The sequence below is a fragment of the Sapajus apella genome, unplaced genomic scaffold (genome assembly GCF_009761245.1).
Source record: "Sapajus apella isolate SASKATOON/1434 unplaced genomic scaffold, GSC_monkey_1.0 scaffold254, whole genome shotgun sequence".
In the NCBI taxonomy this organism is placed as follows: Eukaryota; Metazoa; Chordata; class Mammalia; order Primates; family Cebidae; genus Sapajus; species Sapajus apella.
In genome coordinates, this window is record NW_022437194.1 from 8355 (window position 1) to 18581 (window position 10227).

The 10227-nt window shown below is 39.5% G+C and overlaps 1 long non-coding RNA gene across 1 annotated transcript; it reads right to left on the bottom strand.

The window, feature by feature from the left end:
• Window positions 1-2412: 2412 nt before the first annotated feature.
• On the bottom strand, window positions 2413-9896 carry LOC116545293. Its single transcript, XR_004266262.1, has 3 exons — window positions 9620-9896; window positions 7208-7342; window positions 2413-3918 (listed from the first exon to the last, which is right to left on the bottom strand). It is a non-coding gene; the product is annotated as an uncharacterized LOC116545293 (long non-coding RNA).
• Window positions 9897-10227: the final 331 nt, after the last annotated feature.

Genomic DNA, 10227 nt, shown 5'->3' on the forward strand with positions numbered 1-10227 from the left:
CACACATAGATGCTCGGCTTTTCTGACAAGTTACACCAGGATCATGTGATAACTTCAGACTAGCAGCCCAGAGCATCAATCTCCCACCTATTCCCGAGTTTGTCTTTGCCATTTCCATTTAGGTGAGCAAAAGTTTAAAAAAAAATCATCTCTACATCATCTTCATATGAGGACTGGGGATGTTAAACTCACCTTCAGTTACAGCTATGGTGGAGAATGAATGGATTGATATATGGAAAAATATAGTGGTAATTAAGTTTCATTTTTAGAATATTAATCTTTGTTTGTGCTTTGCACATGAGAACATGTTTTCTTGGGTAAAGCACACAAACTCGCAGAGACAGTCACAATCACTTTGCATTGACTCTATCCTCCATACTTCCCAACCCTGATGCACATCAACCACCCTCTTCTACCTAAATGCACTGTTCCTTCCAGGCACTAGAGTAGATGGTCCCAAATTTCTTGGCTGGAATCTTCACTTTTTAAGAGAAAACTGCTAGAACCTCATTTCTGGCAGGAAATTCAAACCAGAGTGGCTCTCCAGAAAAAGGAGGCAAGGAAGCGTCACCTTTCTCAACACTAGAATTTTTCCTTAGCATCAGGGTGATCCCAGAATACGTACTGCTTGTCTGTGTGACTGTATCCACCTGCATTTAGAGAATAAATGAAAACGGTATAAGGATCAGACCATGCTGTGTCCTGTATGCATGGGGTTTTTCTTTCTTTTCTTTTCTTAAGATGGAGTCTCACTCTATCACCCAGGCTGGAGTGCAGTGTCATAAACTCAGCTCACTGCCAACCTCCGCCTCCTGTGCTCAAGTGAATCTGCTGTTCCTCAGCCTCCCCAGTAGCCGAGATTAGAGCTGCTGGTCACCATGCATGGCTAATTTTTCTATTTTTAGTAGAGATTGGCTTTCACCATATAGATCTTTTCTTTACTTGTTGACATTAGAAAAGCATATGGGAGATAGTGGTTGAGGCAATGGCTCCAAAATAAAGCCTACAACATAATACTGGAAAGGCACAAGATTTTTATGCAAGACTTTCAAGACTGTTTTGGTTGTACAGTTACAATTATTTAAGAAGAAAGATTTCCCCTAAAAAAAATGCTTGCTGCCATACAGTTCCTAACTGAAGGTGTTATCTAAGAATGTCATCTGAGATCATTTCTTACCTGGTAATGAACCCTCACATTTTCCCACAAAAAAATTCTGTAAGTCATCTATAATGTATGTGGTAAGATTTTCATATGTCAAAGCAAATAAAATTTTAAAAAAGCAAGAGCAACAAAATTTCCATCTTAGACAAAGAAAAAAGAACTTACCATGCGAATGCCTGGGACAGCCTCAGATGAAGGCTCCTGCATCAGGTCCTCATTGTGATCTAGGAAACACAGAGTAACTGTCAGCATGTCTGTTCCACTGAAGGAATCCCTTAGGCAACCTGGGGTGTTGGGGACAGGAGGCTGGTGTGTGTGAAGGAGGTAGGTTAAGAACAGAAACTTGGCTGCCACTGGGACACCTTCCTTGATGATGAGGAAAGGCAAATGAGACCATCAGGAAAGCCACAGATCAGGGCCTGGTTCTCTGGCTAAGACTCCCTCACCACTGTGAAATAGGCAGTGTTCACAGAGGGTGACACACAAATGCGCTGGTGATTCCATGACAGTGTCCCATCATCCCCCTGTGCAATTTGAGGCCTGGTAAATGTCCATTTTTTTTTTTGTTCTTGAAATGTTATGTCATTCATCTTTCCTGGATATACATATGCTCCTCCTGCACTTATCCATTTTATTGGCTTTAAAATCATTATTGTGGCCAAAATACATAATATTTATTATTTTGATAATCAAGTGCACACTTCAGTGGCATTAGTACTGTGCACAATTCTGTGCAGTAAACTAAAAATAGTCCATATCCAGATGTCTTATTTTCTACCTTAGGAAACTAGAGAAAAAAGTGTAGTGTCATGTAAACTAGGCAACCCCCCTACCCCAAAATATAGCAGTGTTTGCAGAAATCAATGTAATAGAATTAATAATAATAAAAAAAAACCACAAAACCAAAAGATGCTTCTTAGAAAAGATCAATATAATTGGTAAACCTCCAGCCAGGCTAATCACAAAGAAAAGATAGAAGACAGTTTTTATTTCTTAAAGGAATGTAAACGATGATAGCTATCTTCCACGGGATGGCCTCTGGTATTCCATGAAGCACAGGACTACATAGCAGAATAAAAAAACGAAAGTATAATGTTGGTTTAATAACCATTATATTATTACATTTATGTACGTTTATCAAAAGAAAGTTTTATAAATTAACAGTCAATAAAAAACATTTTGGCTTTAAAAAGAAAAAAAAAGACACAATGTACAAATAATATAACTAAAAGAGGAATTATCCCTGATGATCCCATGAACATTAAGAAAATAAGAACAGAATAAGTTGAACAAATCTATGCCTGCAATTTGTTTTAGTGTAGGAGTGAAACTTTATTAAAAACTTCTAGAGAAGGATTGACAGTAAGGGCAGTACCCTTTGAAGAGAACCAAGCAGGCAACTTGCGAGTTTCAAGTGTCTATGCCCACTGATTTTCTAGCTTAGATGAAATGGACAAATGCCTTCAAAGGAAGCAACTACCATAACCATCCAAAGGAGAGACAGATAGTCTGGGTAGGCTTCTATCTATTATAGAATTAAATCACTAAGTAGTAACTTTAAGAAAACATGCCCGTTCAATTTTACGGTTGAATTCTACCTAACTCTTAAAATGGAAAATATAGTCTTACCAGCAAGTGATCAAAATTCTACGTATTTACCCAGCTGAATTTAAAAATTATGTTCATCGTAAAATGTGCCCAAGAATGTGGGCAGCTTTATTCATAATTGTCCAGACTGGAAGGAGCAGCTGAGATGGTCTTCAGGAGGTAAATGAACCAACTGACACTGTTCAACAAACCCAATAAGATATTATTCACTGACAAAAAATTTTAACCTGTTAAGTTTCAAAAAGATATACAAGATCTTACATGTATATTGCTAAGTAAAGTAAGTTAGTCATGAGGAGGTACATACGCTTATGATTCTACCTCTATAAAATTCTGGAAAAGGAAACCTATGCAGGCAGTAAAATCATCCATGGTTTTCAGGAATCATCAGGAAAAAAGACAGGAATTAATAGGTGCAGCACAGGTTATGCTTAGGATGTGAAATTATTCTGCTAGGGTAACAAAGGACATTGTGAGTTTGTCAGAACCCATAGACCAGACAACACAGAATGAACCTTGATGCTAACCCTAGACTATTACTAATAAGAATGTATCACTATTGGCACAGTCATTGTCACAAGTGTTATCACACTCATGTAAGATGTCATCACAAAAAGGAACCTATGAAGGTGAGTATATGGAAATTTTCTGTACCACTTCCTCCATTTTTAGGTTAATTCAAAACAGTTTGAAGTGATGTCCATTACTTTACAAACCTGGCAACATTATCTCAGAAAAACATTCTTTTTACTTAATGTTTAACAATCAGCAAAATGTCTACAAGTTGAACTCAGGTGTTCTTTATCATTAAAAGTAAACCCAAATCAGGAATAAAAAAAAATACACCTTTACTCTGGTAGTTGTAGCAATAGCTATTGACTTAATACATTTAAATCTGCACACATAAAATAAAGAATATAGTGTAGCAATTTTATAATTGTCTGAAATTAGAGACACTGAAGAATCTAGAAATAGTATCATGAATGAACTGAATGACTGAATTTCCATTATACCTTCCATTGGTGCAACTCTAGGGTGTATACACCTGGGAAGCCAGCGACGGGAAATTCCCTTCTTACGCTTGCAGTGACAGACAGTGGATTCTTCACTGATCCCTGGATCCACTCTCCCATAGTGGATGGAACTCACTGGGAAATGAATTAAAATAAAGATAGCTGTTGATATCTTGCTGCAGAAGATCAGATAAATGAGCATTTATTTATTCACAGCTTAACTGTTTGATCCCATTGTTCATCTTCTGCAGAGCAAAGCCCCCTGAATCTGAGTTGGGCTTCAGAAAGAACTTGCACTGTGGGTTTCACTTATAACTGCAGGCAAATACCGTATTGAGATGAGACATTACAGAAAGGTAGTATATTGGAGTGACCAAGAGCATAGGATCTGGCAATAAGGTCTGAGCTCAAGGCCTTTTGAGAAGCTGCTCAAATCTGATGAAGTTCTATAGACCCCTCTGTGCCTCCACTCCCTGGTCTGAATGGGGAAATGTTGATAATGGCCTATGTTATGTTAAAAGGGTAAAAATAGTGAAGCGGACATAAAGCCTTACAAAGGTGGGTGCTTCCTAAGTGCCATAAAGTGCTCAACTATTTTATGTCTGGAAGAATAAGCCAAGCCCTTGGTAGTGGTAAACACAGAGAAGGCACTTGGGGGACTCCAGGACAGTGGAGGGTAAAATTTTCTTCATTCTTGACATGGGTCCATGTTTTAGAAGTTGTGAAAAATTTATGTTCTTTCCTGTGATGCTCACATCAGCCCAGAGACATGGGCAGAGCAGGAGGTGCCACCCAGAGTTAACAGTTCAATAAAGTGAAATAAAGAGATTTGAAGCAACCTGCCTTGAGTCATGACACTGATGAATGATAGATCTTGGACAAGCATTTGGTTGATTTTCTGGGGACAGAGATCCCTGAACACCTGAAGCCTCTAAATCATAACCTGGACCCTGAACCTGGAGCATTTACCACTCCCTTTCTGATTCCTCCGGCACCAAGGGCTCTTCAGGAAGGTTGATGTCCTGGAAGAGGTGGCTGAATCCAGAGAAGAGTTCAACCCATTAAACACAACTCCTGTTTCTTGGTTTTAACTCCTAGGCTAAAATATGGCACTGCCCTCCAGTCTGGGCAATACAGTGAGACTCCATCTCAAACACACACACACACACACACACACACACACAAAGCCTTTTTGGGGAACAAATTCAAATGTCTGTTCATCCTACCCAGAGCCCAGAGCTGTCAGCAGTCTGGCAATGAGCACCCCTCCAAAACCAATTGACCACACAAAGGGACTCAGTTCTGCTTGGCTCTCAAGCCGGTTCAGAACTTAGGATATTCCAAATTAACTACCACCTGATGGCTGTCCTAAGAATAAACTTCCCTTCAACTAACGACTGTGAATAAACAATTAATGGGAATTAACTGAAAATGTGGCACCCAAGTTGGTGTTTCAATGGTTTCTTCAGTATCCAGTCTATGGAAGTCAAAAAAAAAAAAAAAAAAAAAAAAAAAAAAGGCCAGGCACAGTAGCTGAGGCCTGTAATCCAAGCACTTTGGGAGGCCAAGCTTGGTAGATCACAAGGGTCAGGAGTTCGAGACCAGCCTGGCCGATATAGTTAAACCCCGTTTCTACTCAAAATACAAAAGATTTTCCAGGAGTGGTGGTGGGTGCCTGTAATCCGAGCACTTTAGGAGGCTCAGACAGGTGGATTATGAGGTCAGAGTTCAAGACCAGCCTGGCCAAGATGGTGAAACAACATCTCTACCAAAAATACAAAAAAAGGCCAGGCGTGGCTCATGCCTGTAATCCCAGCACTTTGGGAGGCCAAGCTGGGCAGATCACGAGGTCAGGAGATCAAGGCCATCCTGGCCAACATGGTGAAACTCCATCTTTATTAAAAATGCAAAAATTAATGGGGCTTGGTGGTCGGAGCCTGTAGTCCCAGCTACTCGGGAGGGTGAGGCAGGAGAATTGCTTGAACCTGGGACGCAGAGGTTGCAGTGAGCCAAGATTGAGCCATTGCACTCCAGTCTGGCAACAAAGCAAGACTCCATCTCAAAAACAAAATGAAACAAAACAAAACAACAACAAAAAATTAGCCAGGCATGTTGGCACACATCTGTAATCCCAGCTATTCAGGAAGATGAGGCGGATAACTGCTTAAACCTGGGAGAAGGAAGCTGCAGTGAGCCAAGATCACACCACTGCCCTCCAGTCTAGGCGATACAGTGAGACTGCATCTCAAACACACACACACACACACACACACACACACACACACCCCTAATATAATATCCCCAAATACTGGTAGAAACCAAACTTTTCCTTTTGTGATCTAGGAAACACAGACTGTCCATATGTTGGTTCCACCAAAAAAAATCCCATAGGCGACCTTGGGTGTTGGGGACAGGGGGCTGGTGTCTGTGAAGCTGATAGGTTAAGAACAGAAACTTAGCATCCATGGTTGTCAGGAGTCCTCAGAAGACGGGCATTAATAGGTGCAGCACAGGTCATGCTTAGGACACAAAACTATTCTGTCAGGGGGATAAATAACATCATGAGATTGTCAAAACCCCCAGACAGGACAACACAGAGTGAAAGTAGATGCTAACTCTATTAGAGTTCCATTAGTAAGAATGTATCACTGTTGGTTCAACTGTAACATTGTAACAAGTGTTATCACATGCACTTAAAATGTGATCACAAAAGAAAACTGAGGAAGGTGAGTATATGGAAATTTTCTGTACTACTTCCCTCATTTTTAGGTTAATTCAAAACAGTTTGAACTGACATCCATTAATTAAAATACCTGGCAACACTGTCTCAGGAAAAAATCCGTTTTACTTAATGTTTAACAATCAGCAAAATGTCTACAAGTTGCACTGAGATGTTCTTTACTATTAAAAGGAAATCCAGTCCTGGAATGGAAATGCACTTTTATTCCTGTAGCTGTAGGACTAGTTATTGTCTTTTATTTTTATTTTTTTTTAACTGAGTCTTGCTCTGTCACCCAGGCTGGAGTGCAGTGGCATGATGTAGGTTCACTGGAACTCGGGAAGAGGCTTCCCAGGTTCAAGCAATTCTTCTGCCTAAGCCTTCCGAGTGGCTGGAAATACAGGCATACACAACCACACCCAGCTAGATTTTTTTTTTGGTATTTTTAGTAGAGACGAGGTTTCACCTCATTGGCCAGGCTGGTCTCGAACTCCTGACCTCATGATCTATCCTCCTCACCATCCCAAAGTGCTAGGATTATAAGCATGAGCCACTGGGCCCAGCCTAGTGATTGTCTTAATACATTTAAATTTGCACACATGACATAAAGAATATAATAGAGCAATTTTATAATTTTCTGAAATATGAAACACTGAAGAATCTAGAAATCGTATCATGAATGAATTGAATGAATTTCCACAATACCTTCCATTGATGTAACTCTAGGGCGTAAACGGATGGGAGGCCTGTAACAAAGGATTCCCTTCTTAGGGCTGCAGCAGCAGACAGTGGATTCTCCAGTGAACCCGGGATCCACTCCCTGTTCCTCGATGCAACATGCTAAGAAAGGAATTAAAATGAAGACAGTTGTTGATATCTTGCTGCAGAAAATCAGAAAAGTTGCACATATAACTGTACAGGCATTACCTTTATTGAGATGAGACATTAGGGAAAGGTAGTATATTGGAGTGACCAAGAGCATAGAGTCTGGTACATAAGATCAAGGCCTTTTGAGAAGCTGCTCAAACCTGAGGAAGTTCTATAGTCCCCTCTGTGCCTCCACTCCCTGGTCTGAATGGGGAAATGTTGATAATGGCCTATATTATGTTAAAAGGGTAAAAATAATGACGTGGACATAAAGCCTTAAGAAGGTGGGTGCTTCCTAAGTGCCATAAAGTGCTCAACTATTTTATGTCTGGAAGAATAAGCCAAGCCCCTGGTAGTGGTAGAGAGAGGGCACTTGGGAGACTGCCACCCAGAGCTGACAGTTCAAGGAAGTGAAATAAAGAGATTTGAAGTGACCTGTGTAGAGCCATGACACTGATGAAAGATAGATCTGGGACAAGCATTTGGTTGGTTTTCTCAGGACAGAAATCCCTGAACAACTAAGGCCTCTAAATTATGGCCTGGACCCTGAACTTGGAGCTCTTTCCCCACTCCCTTTCTCAATCCTTCTGCATCAAGGACTGTTCACAAAGGCTGATGTCCTAGAAGAGGTGGCTGAGTCCAGAGAAGAGCTCAAATCATTAAACAAAACTCCTGTCTCTAGGTTTTAACTCCTGGGCTAAAATATGGAAGTTTCCTGCAAACAAAGCCTTTCTGAGAAACAAATTTAAATATCTGTTCATCTTACCCAGAGCCCAGAACCGTCGGCTGTCTGGCAGTGAGCACCCCTCCATAACCAACTGACCACCCCAAGGTACCAAGTTCTGCTTGGCTCTCAAGCTAGTTCAGATCTCAGGACATTCCAAACCAATTGCCACCTGATGGCTGTGCCAAGAATCAACTTCCTTTCAACTGATCAACCCTGGACAAGCAGTTAATGGGAATTAACTGAAAATGTGGCCACCCAAGTTGGTGTTTCAGTGGTTTAGTGAATTAAATATTTAACCCCCAATGTCTCACTGGCTATTGTTCTGCACAACCATCTGAGCAGTCTGGACTAAGCACTGCCTGAGAGTCTCAGGCAAATATATTGAAATAATGTAGAAGTCACATGTGATGAAAAGAGTACTCAAACTTATTTAGACGTAGTGTTCGGCCAATAGTTGACATTAGATGAATGTAAACAGAAAATTTAGTAACTTCAACAGAAAGATACATGGCTCTTACTATCAGCATGAGATGTTTCCTGTGCATACGAAACAATTCACAAATTATCAAAAAACCTGTGGGGGGGCATGACGGAAGTTAAAGCTGCTGCTGAAACTTTGAAGGAGACAGTTCTCATCCTAGCCAAGCAAAAAGATCGAGGTTTTCAAGTGGAAGAGAAACAGAAGGCAATGATGTGTGACCTGTAAAGCATCTGTAAAGAGATGTGGTACAAGTTGAAATTCTGAGGCATAAATCTGAGAAGTTCCAAAAAGAAACAGATTTGAGAGTGAAAAATTATTACCTCTTGTAATCTCATTGAGAGCAAATTATTGTCTTAAGAATAGCTTTTTTAACCAAAAGTTTAGTTTTGCATTAGTGTATTTTTAATATTATAGCTAATTTTAATAAGACCTTATGAACCAATTTATCTAATGCCAGGCAGTTTTCACTGCAAGGTAAAATTCTCATAAATCTTACATGACTTCTAATAATGTTTCCTATTTCTTAACTTTTTATGTTCTTTTAGTTTGATTTATCTTTTTAAAAAAATTTAAAAGAATTCCTCAAAACTTCTAAATTAAGCAAAAGTGTTTCCCATCATGAAATTTATTTTTATTTTCTAAAAATCTCCTATTTTAAACTGCTCTAATACTTGTTTTCAGATTTTGACATCTGTATTCAGAAGACTTTGGTGTTTCATGGAATGTCTCATACCGTATTTGGTATCAAGATTCTGATGAAGGCAGTGATGTTATATGTCTGTCTTCTCTATCTACTCTATGGAAGCATGTGTATAAAAAAAATTGGCATGGGAAACAGTAATTCTTCCTAGAGAAAAAAACATATAAAACATCTTGATAGAATGAAAACTATAAACTGAGTAATAAAACTCTAAAACATATTTAAAAACCGGTAGACAAACAGTAATTGGGGAAATTTTTAAAAATCAGAATGACATTTAATATACAGGAAAACTGGCCCATCTGAAGACATTAGTCAGGAGATAAAAATGAACATACATACCTCTGAGACAACAGTTAGAAACATTCCCCATCTTGCGAGCCAGAGAAAATTTCCAAGCTGCTTTTACCTGCCAACCTTTGGTTGCCAGAATAGCACCTGAAATCAAAGGCAAGACCTACATCATCAGATCACCTCAGCAACAGGTCACCATAGAATTTTTGCAAGCATGCATGTCACAATATGGGGCCCAACTGCTTGATCTAGACCAGGCCACTTTCACATGGACAGGGGAGTCACTTAGACTGCATGTTTATTTCAAAACTGAATCCCAGACCCACAATATTATTCTGTGTGTACCCAAAGTGCTGGGATTACAGGCATGAGCCACCACTCCTGCTCCCTACTTTATTTTTCTCTTCAACACTTATCAACTAATGTGCAAGATATTTTTCTGATTTATATTTGTCTTTTTTTGCAAGGTAAAATAAATTGTTTACATTTATCTTATTGCCTGCATCTCCAATCAGGATGCAAACTCTATGAAGACAGAAACTTTTGTCTGAGTTCTCCTATGCCTCACACAAAGTAAGAAATCAACAAATATTTGTTGCATCAAGTGAAAAGCTATGATTTAAGAAGTAATAAAGTTAATCTCCCTTTGATAGCCA